The sequence below is a fragment of the Anopheles merus genome, chromosome 2L, assembly GCF_017562075.2.
Source record: "Anopheles merus strain MAF chromosome 2L, AmerM5.1, whole genome shotgun sequence".
NCBI classification, from domain to species: Eukaryota; Metazoa; Arthropoda; class Insecta; order Diptera; family Culicidae; genus Anopheles; species Anopheles merus.
In genome coordinates, this window is record NC_054083.1 from 8,466,578 (window position 1) to 8,483,575 (window position 16,998).

Genomic DNA, 16,998 nt, shown 5'->3' on the forward strand with positions numbered 1-16,998 from the left:
TGTTGCCATATGTCACTAGTCTTGGTAGACATACTTTCACCCTAGAAAATAAATGATTTAAATAGTGTTACATTTTTTAAATAATTGATATTCTTCTGTAATAACCTTTTCTTAACATTTGCAAACAGATGAATCTTGAAGGCAGGTTCCGGTAGGATAATTATTTTACCTAATCAACCCAAATATACCTACATTACATTAGAAAATACATTACTCTTTTGCATAAAAGTTTCATAAACATTTTTGCATATAAGGTTCAAAAGGTTAGCAAGAATTTCATTAACAGTATTAACAAGATGATAAAGATGAACATAATTGATCATTAGCAGGTAAAAAAGTACACCGAAGGATTCCCTAACGTGATAATTGCATAATTGATTTAAGTTTTTGCACAGGACACTACAGCGGTGGTGACAACATGCTTTGCGCTGCGCATACTACTCAAAGACGTCAATGTTTTCTTCGGCGTTATCAAGATACTGTACATTTTTTTTGAATTTTCCCTTTCAGAATTGAAATCAGTATTGTAATTATACACCATAAAACTATAGAATGAAGAGTACCCCGATGGACAGTATGCAAACTACTCCATGACAACTGCAATTTGCAGAAAATTTGGCAGACCGTACGAGCGAGCAAAGCACGAGCACCAGCAAGCGATGGAAAACTGATCCTTCGATCCCACCAAACCATCACTTGTTTCAGTTGGCTATAAAACCATCCTTGATAATATAATTTTAATTCGTTGGCATACAGAAAACATAGCGGGATGATGATCATTGGTATTATGCTTCAAATATATGTTTAGCTTTAGTGTCTAGGATATTTTTAATAGTCTACCAACACTCTTTCACGCTTTTACTCATTATTTGTTCAAATTCGCCACATATAAATTAAGACAGATTATGTTAAACTTACCTTTATTTGTTAGTAATTCCTAATATTCACTGTCAAAAGTATTAGACTTCACTTTTAAGTAATCACTTTTAAAGTAACTGGACTCGACAATGCGCAACGAGAATGACAAGCAGAACAATATTGAGGCTTCATTGATTGTCTGTTCCTGATTTTTCGTCAGTTGAATTTTCCATAGTATGCGTGGGGTACACTCCAACTAGTACAGTGAGCATTCATGTTATGCAGTTCGTACGATTTAAATTATTTTTACTTTAATTGCACAATATTTTTTTATACAAAAATAAGCTTAAAATCATATTGCATAAAAAGAATTATTTTGGTTGTAATTTTTATGCTGTAGTATGACTAGCAATGAAATTTATCTAACCATGAGAGGAAATTATAATGTTAATTGATAACATTTATGCATATTTTGAACTTTAATTCGATTGTTTTTCATTTTAATTTTTTTATTACAATGCCATTATTTTTGTAAATTACAGTTATTTTTTGAAAATCACATTAATAATCGTCTCCGTAGCTCGAGTACTGCGTAACTCGAGATCAAACTGTATCCATAAAATAAAGAACTTTTTAGACAATAGCAATAACCAGACAGGAAATGGACTGGAGGACAGTGTGTGAATTGTACACGGATCATTATCATAGTGTGAGGCGATGTGTCTCCCTCCCATCAATGTGTTTCAAGCAGCAGATACAGGGATTGCGATTAAGTTTAAAATAGCTACAACGTTTTACTGTGGTTAAATGAAATAAATAAATTTCTGCAGTGAAACAACGATGAAGCTATTACTAGGAAAATTTGATTTGTATTGTATTCTGTACTTGTATTGTATTCTGTATACTTTTGTGATACGTTTGGTCTCGTTTATTGGCACGTGTGCTTCGGTTCAGGTGCGTGTGAGAAGTGGTCCGTCCCTAACTCGATCGACGCACTCGATCCTATCGTCTCGCTAGATCGGCGCATCCGATCTCCTCTCTTCATTAGATCGGCGACCCGATCTTATCTTCGGCGCATCCGATCCTCTCTCGTAATCAGATCGGCGCATCCGATCTTATCACCTAGCTCGATCCTAGCTCCTGGTTGATACGGTTTGGAACTATGCTAAGTGAGTGGAGTGGTTCCCGTGCCTGACGCATAGATGTCGCAAAGATCACTACATGACCCTCCCCCAGTGACCCAGTCGCGAATTCGATGAACCGTCAAACGCGAAAAAAAAAACGCGGACAATTGTATCATTTGAAACGGACTGTTTTTTTCCTTGCGCCTCTGGAAGGACAAACCGGAAGCGAGGTTGGTGATTTTACCATGTCTGGGCTCTCTTCCGATTCGAACGCTGGTTTCAGTCGATCAACAGAAATTGATTCGTTTTTCTCGTTAATTTTTACGACGTAGTATTTTCGACATCTTCTTATAACGTCGTAGGGTCCTTCATATGGTGCAGTAAGTCCTGTTCTCACTTTATCGACTCGAACATAAACTTGTTTGCAATCCTCTAAGGTTTTTGGAAAGTAAACGTGCTTATGACGATCGTACCTTGGGGTCTTTGGTTTCACCGATCTAAATTTTTCTTTTAAATCTTTGATAAATTCGGTTCGATCCGTCAAGCAGTTGTCTTGTGATGGGGTAAATATTTCAGAAGGTAACCTCAGGTTCTGGCCATAGACCATTTCCGCAGGTGCGCCTTTAAGGTCTTCTTTAAAAGCGACTCTGATTCCCAAAAGTATCAATGGTAGGCATTTCGTCCACTGATTGGTGTTTTCATTTGCCTTGATTGCTTCCTTTAAATGTCTGTGGAAACGCTCCACCATACCGTTTGACTGGGGGTGATATGCTGTTGTTTTAATATGGTGTACTCCCATTATTTGTGTAAGCTCGTTGAATAGCTTTGAAGTAAACTGTCTACCTCTATCGGTAGTAATAACTGTAGGGCAGCCAAAACGTGAGATGTACTCGTCAACGAATTTTCTAGCTATTGTGGGCGCAGTTATATCGTTTAGCGGGTAGCACTCTGGCCACCTTGTGAATCGGTCCACAATTGTTAGTAGGTATGTCATGTTTTCTGACGGGGGCAATGGTCCGACCAAATCCATGTGAATGTGTTCGAACCTGCCTTTCGTGGGCTTGAATTCCTCGATTGGGGATTTCACGTGGCGAACCACTTAGCTTTTTGGCATCCCAGACAAGCTCGCGTCCACATGCCAATATCTATTTTCATGGACGGCCAGAAAAATCTATCCGTTACAATTTTGCGTGAAGCGCGAGTTAACCATCCTATGTGTATGTGACACACCACTATATTTACCAAATAGCTATAGCCAAGCACCATATTCATATAAGATAAGCCGTACACTCATACATACAAGATAAGGTTAGGATTAGAGTTGATAGGAATCAAACTAGGAGAAATAAAGACAGTTAGAATCTGGAACTCAAAGCGTTCACATCATTTGATCCGAAAATATATTAACTCGCGTATTCCTGGATGTGCCAGATTATGAAGGCTCTCAAAAGTTTGTTTCCTTAAGGTTGATGGGACGTAAAGTCTGTTAGTCCCAGTCGAGGACTCGAACACTAAATCTGTGTCGAATAAGGTTAGGCGTTCCAACCTGTATTTTGAGTTCACGTCTTTTGTTGCACTATGCATGAGCTTCACTAGTTGTTCATCATTTTTCTGTTCTCTAGAAAAAATTTCGTAGCTATTTCTCGTGATTGCCTCTGTTTCCCCTATCCTTGAGAGTGCATCAGCTATCACATTGCTATCTCCCGTAATATAGCGTATATCAGAGGTATATTGGGAAATAAAATCTAGCTGGCGACTTTGTCGCGGTGATTTTTCCGATTTGGAAGTTAATGCTGAAATCAGCGGTTTATGATCGGTATATACCGCAAAAGATCTGCCTTCAAGAAAATGTCTGAAATGTTTAATAGCGAGAACTATCGCAAGTAATTCGCGATCGTAAGTCGAGTATCTTGTTTCCGTTGGCGATAAGGTTTTTGAAAAGAACGCTAAAGGTACTCGCTTGCCGTTTGTTGTCTGTTCGAGAACAGCGCCGACGGCATAATTGGAGGCATCCGTTGAGACCGATAGTTTGGCATCACTGATGGGATGGGCCAGCAAGGTCGTTTTTTCAAGGTCGATTTTTATGGATTGCAATGCTTTCTCGCATTCTTGAGACCATTCAAAAATCTTTTTATTTTTTTTGTTGCTATGCTCAGCTATTAGTTGGTGAATAGGACGCAGTTTTTCCGAAACATTTTTAATAAACCGGTGGTAATAGTTCACCATTCCAACTATGCGTTGGGCCTGTTTAACTGTAGTTGGAGTCGGAAAATCTCTGATAGCAATTATTTTGCTTGGGCAAGGAATAATGCCCTCGGCCGTTATGCGGTGGCTGAGAAATTCTATCTCGCTTACCCCGAAACGGCACTTCGACGATTTTATCCTTACGCCGTTCTCTGAGAGACGCTTCAACACTATTCGAAGGTGTTCCACGTGTTTTTCCTTTGTTGGACTGGCAATAAGGATATCGTCTATATAAATGAAAACGAAATCTAAATCACTGAATATGGTGTTCATGAATCGCTGGAATGTCTGTCCAGCATTTCTAAGGCCGAACGGCATTCGAACAAATTCGAATAATCCGAACGGTGTGGTGATTGCAGTTTTGTGAATGTCCTCTTCTGCAACCGGAATCAGGTGGTAGGCTCTGATTATATCCAACTTTGAAAAAAATGTGCACCCGTTGAGGTTCATGGTGAAGTCCTGTACATGGGGAATTGGATATCGGTCTGGTGTGGTGATGGCATTGAGTCGCCGATAATCACCACACGGTCTCCAATCCTGACTCGATTTAGGCACCATATGTAGAGGTGACGAAACAGGTGATGATGACACACGGCAGATTCCTAGTTGCAACATCTGTTGAAACTCTGCCTGTGCAATCTTCTGTTTTGTGGGGTCCAGGCGCCGAGGCCTTGAGAAGGGAAGAGTCCCTTTGGTCTCGATGTGGTGTTGGACCGAATGACGCACTGGCTCATTGAAATTCGGAGGCTCCAGTAGATTTGGAAACTCTTCTAACACCTTCGTGAATGCGGAAGGTTCATGTGAAAAATGTTTAGGTGTAGGCGTGTCAACCTGAGCAATTCTCCCTTGAGCAGTAATGTGAGTAGACGAATCTACTAACTTGCGTCGCTTCAAGTCTACTGCGATATCATTACTAAAAAGAAAATCTGCTCCCAATATAGGTCGGTTGACTGCAGCCACCATAAATATATGGCTAAAAACACGTCGTAATCCGAGGCTAACTCTTAGCAGCATCGTACCATACGTTGCAATGGCACTGCCGTTGGCTGCGGTGAGCATTGCCTCTGTTTTACGCGTTGCCTTTCCTATCATGGTGTGCGGAATTACAGACACATCAGCTCCTGTATCGACCAAAAATGTTAATTTGGACATTTCGTCCTCGATAAAAAGACGGGGCGAGAAGCTAATGTGAGCTCGCGGGACATCCGCTAGTTCACGCGAGTTCGTTAGTTTTTTTTGTTATTTTTGCTGAAGGTGCATGGTGCAACACATTTTTCGGCGTCTTTTCCAAACCGAAAATGGTACCAGCACATGCGCAACTGTGAGGTTGACCGAGCAGACTTGGAACGTTGCCTAGCACGACCACTTTGAGAGCGCGATGGGCTTCTTCCTCGCTCTTGAAAAGTCAATTTTTTAATTGCCTCGCGAAGCTCGCGGATTTCTGCCCTTAATTCAGAGGTGGTATTTTGTGTATCATAATCAGATTCACTCTTGTTCTTTACCTCTGCTACCATTCCCACTTGAGCACACTCCCACAGTCTGTCTGCGATCCGCAGCTGTTCTTCTTGTTCCTTTGTGTCAACTGCTATTAGTGCCGTTTCTATTGCTTTGGGCAACCTCGATTTCCATAGTTTCTGAATGAGGGCCGAACCTACCATACTCGAATCTCCTGCTAACTGCACCATATGGCGGAACAAGTCCGAAGGGGTCCTGTCACCAATCTCCACGTGATAGAGCAATTTTGTTAATCTTGCCTCTTCACTTTGAGTAACTCTATTCAAAATATGATGTTTGAGTGAGGTGTAAGGGTTGTCCACATCGGGTTTTTTCAACACGTCAATCACTTTTACCGGTATTTGTTTCGGTAAAGCGCCCAACAAGTACGAATATTTTGTTCTTTCGCGAATGATTTTTGAAATTTCAAATTCTGCCTCAGCTTGGGCAAACCAAACGTCCGGTGCATCCTCCCAGAATTCAGGAAGCTTCATAGAAATTTTTTCGATCTCTGGTTGAGGTTCGCTGCGTGACGGCGAGCATGGTAGCGTTTTTGGCACTTTGGAAGGTTCCCCACTCACGGTAACCGAAACTTTACCACTCTGTTCATTCATAGTAAAAAACTAAATCCTTTTCACGTGACTTATTACAGAGTAATCGTGTTTAAATTTTTCTCTTTTGGAAAATATTAAATTGGTCGAAAACCAAGAAATGTAAATTGAAAAAAAAAAAACGCAATAATAATGTAAAATAAATGAATGAATATTTAGAATAATACTAGTAATAATAATGATAGAGAAAAAAAACTATCCTAACTGGGATATAATAATTCCGGACACACGCAATCAACGATCATATAATGATTATAATATATATATATATATATATATATATATATATATATATATATATATATATATATATATATATATATATATATATATATATATATATATATATATATATATATATATATATATATATATATATATATATATATATATATATATATATATATATATATATATATATATAAATGATAATAATGATTGAAAAGAATGATAATGATAAAAAAAAAATGAAAATGCTTAGCTGTATTCGATCCGGAATACTCCTGCGTTGGCCATGTACGATGGTTGTTCGCGATGGCCGCACCGCCTGACACGTCTCTTCCGACGTGGAACCGCGATGGTCGCACCGCGTGGCACGTCTCGTCCGACGTGGAACCGCGATGGCCGAACCGCCGTGTTGCGTCTCGTCCGACGTTGAATCGCGATGGACCCACCGCGTGGCACGTCTCGTCCGACGTGGAACCGCGATGGCCGAACCGCCGTGTTGCGTCTCGTCCGACGTTGAATCGCGATGGCCGCACCGCGTGACACGTCTCGTCCGACGTGGAACCGCGATGGCCGAAACGCCGTGTTGCGTCTCGTCCGACGTTGAATCGCGATGGCCGCACCGCGTGGAACTGCGATGGTTACGTCTCGTCCGACGGCTGTTCACAGTGGCCGCTCTGCGTGGCACGTCTCGTCCGACGTGGAACCTGGCCACACCGTGTGGTTGCGTCTCACCAGGCGCTTATTCACAGTGACTACGCGGCGTGGTACGTACGTCGGATGTGGATTCGGAATTGGTGCTCCGAGTTGTTGCGTCTCACACGACGTATATATGTAATGATAGCACCACCGTGTTGCTTCTCGTCCGCCGATTTTTGCCGTAGGCGCACCTTGTGGTACGTCACGTTCGTTGTAGCCACTGTGCACCGCGTGGCACGTTTCGTCCGAAGTGAAATTACACCACTGGGTTGCGTCTTGTTCGACGTGGAATCGCGATGGCCGAACCGCGTGGGTGCGTCTTCTCTGACGGCTTATCGCGATGGCCGGACCGCGTGGTCCGTCCGTCTGGTGCAGATTCGCGATGGCTGCGCAGGGTGCCAGCGTCTAGTCCGACGTCACCGTGATGGTCTCGATGAAGCTGTATCTCGACGGAAGTGGGGAGACACTGGCTGTTTCAGCACACGAATCGCGATTGGCAGAATAACGACGGAACGGATCACTAGCGGAATCGAGTGTCACTCGCGGCACAACTCTCACTGGCGTGCACGATAATCACTCGCGGGCACGAAAACGAGGCAAACGAGAGCAAATAAGCACCGAGCTGAAAAAAACTTTTTGTGTTTCACTTGTATCACGTCGGGGTCACCACTTGTATTGTATTCTGTATACTTTTGTGATACGTTTGGTCTCGTTTATTGGCACGTGTGCTTCGGTTCAGGTGCGTGTGAGAAGTGGTCCGTCCCTAACTCGATCGACGCACTCGATCCTATCGTCTCGCTAGATCGGCGCATCCGATCTCCTCTCTTCATTAGATCGGCGACCCGATCTTATCTTCGGCGCATCCGATCCTCTCTCGTAATCAGATCGGCGCATCCGATCTTATCACCTAGCTCGATCCTAGCTCCTGGTTGATACGGTTTGGAACTATGCTAAGTGAGTGGAGTGGTTCCCGTGCCTGACGCATAGATGTCGCAACGATCACTACAGATTTAAACCACTGTAAATTCATTATGTGCATCTCAAAACATCACTCGTTTAAAAAAGCAGTTGTTTGGCAGCAGAATAGAAATGTAGCTACTCTAAACTCAGATTCAATTATCAAACCCTGTAAAGCGCACGAGCCCCATGTACAAGACAAAGACAGAAGAAGTCAAACTTCTCAGTCTCTCTTGGCGCACCACAGTACGCTCAAGAGCGAGCTAGCTAAACTTTCTCGTCAGGCATATTGGCGCTTGCGAGCAAGGCTGTTTTTTTCTGTATGGGTTTTTAGCATACAGTTCGCTCGAGAGCTACCCTGATCTTCTCGCTACGTATTTTGGATAGGCAGTGCGCTCGCGAGCTAGGTTGTTTTTTATGCATGGATTTTGGATAGGCAGTGCGCTCGCGAGCTAGGCTGTTTTTTTATGCATGGTTTTTGGATAGGCAGTGCGCTCGCGAGCTACCTTGATCTTCTCGCTACGTATTTTGAACAAGCAGTGCGCTTGCAAGCCAGGCTGTTTTTCTCTGTGTGTTTTGCACATACGATGCGCTCGCGCTCTACGATGTTTTATACGTGTGTTTTGAATAGGCAGTGTGGGTCGACGACAGTTGCTTGTGATGTTTTTTTTATGTTAATTTGAGTTTTAGTTTTACTTAACTACAATTAGAATATTTACTGTTTTTACATGCAGCTATTTACATAAGTCCGACAGTATTATAAATTTTTATTTATTTTTGTCTCAGGGCAACTAGTTTCAAACGAGCTTTTTATATTTGTTTATGCGAGCGGGCGAATCATATTTTTCTGGAATGAAGAGCGGCGAGTGGCCGCTCACTAATGGGAGCGAGCGAACCTTATGATTCCCGCTCTTCTTGTCCATGTCTAGTGTCCATGTCTCAGAGGCGTATGTGACCTTTGATCCCAGATAGGTGAATTGTGGGACGACTTCAAAAATGCGTTCACCTATCTGTACATCACGCCTACGTAGATTCTGATATTTTATTGGAAGGCTTGCTGATGTTGCCACCATCAGTTTGGTCTTTGCCTCGTTTATCTGCAATCCAAGGCTCTCTGCCGCCTGCTCAATCCCTTGGTAGGCTTCTGCTACATAGGAGAGCCGCAGACCAATGATGTCTATATCATCAGCGTATGCCAGGATCTGGGTTGACTTATAGAAGATGGTTCCCGTAGTCTCCACCCTCGAGTCACGGATGGCCTTCTCTAGCGCCAGGTTGAATAAGAGACAAGCAAGCCCGTCCCCCTGGCGCAGACCTTTGGTGGTAGCAAAAGGTCCTGAGAGTTTTCCATCCACCCTCACCTGGCATGTGACGTTGGTCATAGTCATTCTAACTAGCCTTATCAGTTTGGCCGGGATTCCAAAAGAGCTCATAGCGTCATACAGTTTTACCCTGGCTATGCTATCATATGCGGCTTTGAAGTCAATGAAGAGATGGTATGTGTCGTTTCTGTATTCAGCCATCTTCTCCAAGATCTGCCGCATGGTGAAGATCTGATCAGTGGTTGATTTTCCGTTTCGGAATCCTCTTTGATAGTTTCTAACTATCTCTTCGACGTGCGGGACAAGGCGATCCTGAAGGATCAGGGAGAATATTTTATAGGCGGTATTCAACACCGTAATACCCCTGTAGTTGTTGCAGTCCAACCTGTCTCCCTTCTTGTATATGGGGTAGATGATGCCGAGATTCCAATCACAAGGCATCGATTCGCTATCCCACACCTCAGTAACAATTTGATGAATCTCGTTTTCTAGTCGTGCACCTCCATTCTTGACCAGTTCAGCTGCAATTCCGTCGGTTCCGGGTGCCTTGTTATTTTTCAGCCGACGGATAGCCTTTCGTGTTTCTTCTATGCTAGGTGGCAGTAGCATGACACTATCTGCTAGTGCCGCTTCTAGCTGTTCGCTAAACTGGTCGTTGAGTAATTCATCAAAGTACTGAGCCCACCGCGAGAGGACCTCTGGCTGGTTACTTACCAGATCTCCATCCTTGTTGCGACAGCAGGTTACCTTAGGTACAACGTTGTTTCGGTGACCTGCTATCGCTTGGTAAAACTTACGTGTCGGTCCGTACGCCTCTCTGGTTTGCACGAGTTCCCGCATGTTTTGCTCTTCCAAAGCATGCTTCTTGGAGCGGTGAACTAGTTTCTCTTCGCGTCTGAGCCATGAGTATTCCTCTGCGCATGCCCGCGTTCTATGCCGTTGCTGCATTGCTCGATATGCAGTATTCTTACGTTCGGTCACTTGTCTGCATTCATCGTCGAACCAGCCAGATTTGGTGTTGCCACGACGTGGTGGGAGTATATTTCTTGCACAGTTTATTATTTTGGTTTTTAGAGCGTTCCACCTCTCGCTCGTAGTTTCATAACTGTTTTCTGGTAGTAGAGACTCTTCTAAAGCGACTTTGAATTCCTGTTGGACAGTAATGTCCCTTAGAGAGTCCGTGTTGAGCCGAGGCTGCGTGTTTTCTCCGCCCCGATTGGCGCGGGGGCGAGCAATTCTACAACGTATCACTAAGCCAACCAAGTAGTGATCGGAATCGATATTGGCTCCTCGATATTTTCTGACATTTAACAGACTCGACTGTCGTCGACGGCTTGTTAACACGTGGTCAATCTGGTTGAAGGATACCAGATACCAGGACTTCAACGTAAAAGTCGGTAGGGAGCCAATGTACCGCCAATACACTGGCTGTCACAGTCTGCATGAGCACAGTAACGATAATGGTAGTAGATTGGTCCAGTTCGCCACAGCTAACAATCTGGTTGTAGGAAGTACCAAATTTGCGCGCAAAAAAATCCGCAAGATTACATGAGCGCTCTCCACCCGGGTGCATATAAGGCAAGTAGTTATTCATTGTTTAAAGCAGTAAATGTTGGACCAAGTTTATTGTCCATCGTGCAATGCTGTATAGTTATTTTAAATGTTTAAAATAATCAATTCTATCTTCGTATTATAATTTTCTTTGACAGCTTAACCAAGATGTACTAGAGAACTTCTTCTCGCAAGTAAGACAAAAAGGAGGGGTGAATGATCACCCATCGCCGTTGAGCTGTCTTTACCGTATAAGAAATATGATACTTGGAAAATCCCCAACCATGTTACGGAATCAAACTCATACCGGACAACAAAACAACCAAGAACCGGATTAATATTTGACGACAGTGGAACCTAACGTTGAACAAAGTAATTTAAATAAAGAGCCGGTGGAATATATAGCTGCAACGGTGTTTTCAGGGGCCGAAATATTACCGAACTTCCCAGACATGCAACGCATGGAAAAAGCTAATGGATTAATAAGCTCAGAAGATAGTGATATTATCAGTACGGCGAGCAGTAATCCTTTAACAATGACAGAACAAGAAGAAGATGGTGTAGTGATATGAAATCTTCTAACTACCCAAAAGAATAATGTGGCTTGAATTTGTGTAGTTACTTGGAGTTTATTTCTTCTATGTTAACTCGGGCAGCGTTTCCTCTTAGCTCGGACTTTTGTTAATGATCCTAAACCTCAACTTATCCTTAATTTATACTCACTCGTTCGCGCCAAAATTCCTTAATCATATTCCTCATTGGCTAATCCTAATTATCGCCTATTTTACTATTTCCTATTTCCTATCTTATGCTATTCTATTCTATCCTACGTGTAACCTTAATTGTAGATGTATGTGTGTAAATGTATATATGCATAATTAAAATCTAACTATGTGTATGTGTGTAAGTGTATATGTGTATAATTTAAACCTAGCTAGCTATAATTATTCTGTGCGCGTTTTGCCTATCTTGCAGGCGCTACAATGGATTGCAATACATTATGGGTTACTTCGCAAAAAAATTGAACGAAGAATATCCCAACTTAAACCTAGGAATAAAAACATTTAAAATTTTTAATGAGCATAGCTATTGCCAACCACCAACATTTGTGGACCATTTGTCGCTGGGTGGACTACACAAACCCAGTAAATATTTTATGAACATTGGAAAGAAAATGAAAAAAATATTCCAAAAATTACACAAGAATGGTAAATTTAATAAGAAAACATTAATCGTACGGAGATTAGCGGTTAATATACAGAAACAAGTTGAATTACCCTCAGAGGTAGTTAAATCATTCGCAAAACAAAGAGAGATAGTTCGCATGCGATGTTTGAACATGAAAGCCAGCTTTGAAGCTAATGGCACAACTTTCCGCAAAAGAAAATTGCAACAGCAGGATCCAAAAGGAATAAAAAAGATGAGAAGGATAGTAAACTAAGCGCACTATACCACCAAATTATCTGCAAATGGGGTAAGATCCGACACCTCCTTGAAGGTTAATATAGGCTCTCTTACTCAACTCCTATCCTGCGACGTCCGTTTCGTGCAGTGGTAACATGTATCATCGTATATCCAAGCTTGGGTACACGGGCCCAGTCCCAACCCCTTGGGCGGATGATGGTACATGGCTAACCAGGAGGGGGGCAGGCATTCCAGGCAACTGGAATGTCTTAACGTCAGACCAATCTAATGACGCTAAATCTGTCGAACAGGTGTATAGAAAAGAATATCCTGCAAGTATCCGAAAATATATGTCCTTCTCATCTAACGAAAATAATGAGGAAAGCCCACTGAAACTAGCAGCCGAAAAACGATTTAAAATGAACTTAATGATGAGTGATGGTTAACCAGAAGCCTCAACCGTGACGGAGCAACTTATCCCGGATGGCAGCCAGCTTCTTTTTGTCTTCTTTTTTTCTTTTTTTTCTTTTCTTTTCTTTTTCTTTTCTTTTCTTACTATTTCTTTTCTAGATATCATCGTGGAGGACATAGTAAGGATCAAGATGGGCCATCACACAAACGCCTAAAGGAAGATAAAAGGTACGCAGAGTGTTTTAGTGAGGTCGGATTGATCGTAAGCTAATCTGCAATACAGATGGGTTACGATCAATGAATCCCACATTACCCACGACATGGACGGTTGGTATGGAAGTCGTGGGTGCCTTTTGAACGTTTCACTCCGCGATAACAAAAAAAAAAAAAAAAACAATTAACCTTAAATTTCTCAACATATCAAAACTGTGCGATCAATTTGTTTACATGTTAAATATTATCTAATTGATCTATATACGTTCTTTAGTAATGCGTACATGTGCTTAAGCGTAACTTTAGGTAAGAACTGTGATGTAGAATTTCCTTTTAAATATTTTTAGAGATGATTTACTTCTATATTTTTTCCGGGCAGCGTTTCCTTAGTATACAGTTTCCTAAATGACCTAATTCCTATTCCTAGCCCTTATTTATACTACTTCTTTTCGCGCCAAAATTTACCCTTCGGTTTTCTATTGGCTAAAAGTATTTATCTTAAACATATCTTATGTGGCTATTAGCTTATATCCCTATCATATTCTATCATATGCCCTTTATTCTATCCTTATCTAGCTAATGCATTTTTATGTAATTTACTTGCTTTAATTATTCCTATCCTTCCTACCCAAGTGACATGTGTTCTAAATTTTTACCAAAATCTGCTCGAATGTTGCTCGAGATATCAAAATATGTGGATTTGCGTGTGATAAACCGTGTAAAAAGTGTCAAAATTTCGTTTTTGCGTGCGAATGACCTTATTTCATTGAATGATGATGGCGTCCAATTCGTTTTAGATTATTTTCATTTGATATCTGGCGAAAAAAGAAGGTACTTTTTGTACGGCGTCAATTGGTGAAAATTCGAAGTTTTTTTTTGTATAAAAAGACTATACGACCAGTAATAAGAATTGGAAACGTAATTTCCCAACGGATAGAGAAGAAAGCATCGAAAAATACGTTTCACAGTCGATTTACAGGGCTTGTTCTAAAAGTCCCTTAAACTGGTGCAGTTTAAGGGAGGTTTAAGATGTCAGTTAAAGGGAAATAGCTCGAAATCCCGATTTTAGAACTCAAAAATGTCAATTCGGTATCCTTCCTATCGTACCATAAACGATCGCTACCATAATTGGTTACTATAAATGATTATTCCTAGTATTACACTTATTGCCTAACTACCAGGCGCTACAAGAATATGGCCTATCCCAAGCGCCACAGATTAAGCTTAAACGACTGGAAAATTGAATATCCATAGGAAAAAAATGAAAGCTTCACAGCTTCATTGGTTTGATCAATAGATGGCGTATTACAACTCATCATTATATTGCTATCCTTTTCTTGCAATGTGTTTCGACAAGTTTCATCTTATAATGACCTATATAGCCTTCTAACTTTCTGAGCAAAAATCTATATAAATGGTCGTGTGGTCAGATACGTGGGTATCAACACCAACGACCATTACTCAAATCTCACTTGCTTCAGTACTGGTGGTTTCCGTTGGAGTTTAGTATTTAAACAATCGTATCGCCGTTCTAGTTCTAGCGATGCATAACTTCAATGCGAAACCATACAACAGTACAGAGGAAATGAGAAAGCTCTCCTCCAAGCGAGGAAGCTCCACAGGCTGGGTATCCCACAAACAGATGGCGCCACCAGCTTTTTTGCTATTTTTAGAATGCATGAGTCGTTTGCCGTCTGCTAAACGAAGTCTTTTTATATTCCGTTTAGGTAGAGAACTTGAGTCGTTTAGAAGCCGTTTAGTGGTCGTTTAGTGGATTTGTGGCACTTGGGATCACACACCAAAAGAAAGAATATTGAATTCCCCAACTATTTTGACTGTAAAACATGTTAAAAAATAGAATTAAATACATATTGTTATGATTCTCCGCTGACCATTATTGTTTCAGCGTGAAAAAATCTGGGAGTCACAAGGAAATGCATTAGATTTATGAATTTAATACGATTTCTAGTCTAGATAGTTGGGGAATTCAATTTCCTTGCTTTTGTTGGTGTACAATAAGCCATATTCTAATAAAAATGTTTTGAAATATAGTCGAAAACCCCAAAATTTCACGTTCAATTTCACTTTGTTCTATACGTAACTGTAAAATTTTTTATCTTGATTGTGGGAAAATAATTGCACTATGTGCATGGCAAAAAGCAATTGTTAGAAAAAACATTTTTTTTCGCGTACCGTTAATGCTGCGGACCACAGGTTGGAGACCACTGATTTACAGTTATGGTAGTTGGTGTATAACCCGAGAACTAGTAATTAATTTATACTTTCACGAAGTTTAGTGTAAATAATATAGTGTTATATAATGGCAGTGCTATGTACGAGAAAATATGGTTATTTGATTTTTAAGAGAGTTCCTTTCTTCCTTTATATAGATCCAATCGTTGGTAAAAACCTGTTGTCGTCATCTCCGTCACTTCCTTCAATTTCCACTGCAATGGCTACCCATATCACACCTTTAGATTCTTCCACAAACGCTGATAATCAACACTCTAAGGCTGCGCTCTGGCACCAATCGAACACGACATCCGACTCGAACAAACCCATATAATTATATGGAGGTGCACTGTGAGACACAAACAAACAAACAAGACAAACATGTCAAATCCCATACATTTTTCATGTTCGATGTCGTGTTCGATTGGTGCTAGAGCGCCGGCTTCCAACGTCTTGAACAGATTCATGATAAACGAGCAAGTTACAAGTGCTGAAATTGTGTGGGCTCTCGAAACTATTGCCACCCATAACTCCTATCGCAGTGCTGGGGCTAACACTAATTTGTTCAAGACAATGTTTACGGACAGCCAAATTGCTGCCAAACTCGAGATGGGACGCAAAAAACTTGCGTATCTAATAACGTTTGGTTTGGCACCTTATATCACAAACAAAATATTTAAGCAACTTGATGTATGTACCGAAATAGTTATTGGTTTCGATGAAACATTAAACAAAGTTTCACAGCGCCAACAGATGGATGTTAGTGTGAGATTTTGGAATGAAAATAAGGAACAGGTAGAATGTCGATACATTGGATCAGCGTTTTTAGATTCTTCTCGTGCAGTCGATATCCTTAAAGGATTAAAACAATGCACAGAAAGAAAGCCTCTACTAAATAATGTGATTCAGCTGAGCATGGACGGGCCCAATGTAAATTGGCGTTTAATGAAGGACATTTGCGAAGAACTTCGAAATCTGCGTGGGGTACCATCTTTCGATTTGTTAAACATAGGTAGTTGCACCTTACATGCTATTCATAATGCTTTTAAAAATGGCATGAAGCACACTGAATGGAACATTGATGAACTTTTGACATTCCTCTATTATTTGTTCAAAGACTTTCCGTGGCGCCGTGCAGATTATAAAGTATCTTCCGGATCCAATTTATTCCCGCTGAAATTTTGTCTTGTTCAATTGATTGAAAATTTGAATGTGGCTGAGCGTGCATCTAAAATGATTCCTCATTTGAAAGTATATGTGGCAGCAGTCAAAAACCAACGTGACAAAAACTCAAGGAAGGTCACCATTCTTTCAAAAGGAGTTTTGCAGCAGTTGCTCAGTCTAGGCCATTCGCTGTAATAGAAAAGGCCATTTCTGATGAAATGTTGAGCCCAAAACTTACCTTTTTTATTTCATCAGCTAGATGTGTAGAACCCTTTTTGCGAGAATTCCAATGTGATGCTCTTATGGCGCCATTTTTGTTTGATGAGCGGAATTTGTATGAATCGGAATGCTTAAATGTAAAAGCTAAAGCGATCACCGATATCAAGCTCAAAGATAACAATATTCTACCAACATCGCAAGTTGATATTGGTTTTGGAGTCAAAGCGGCAATTAAAACAATAATGGTGTTAATTATTATTAACGACCGAT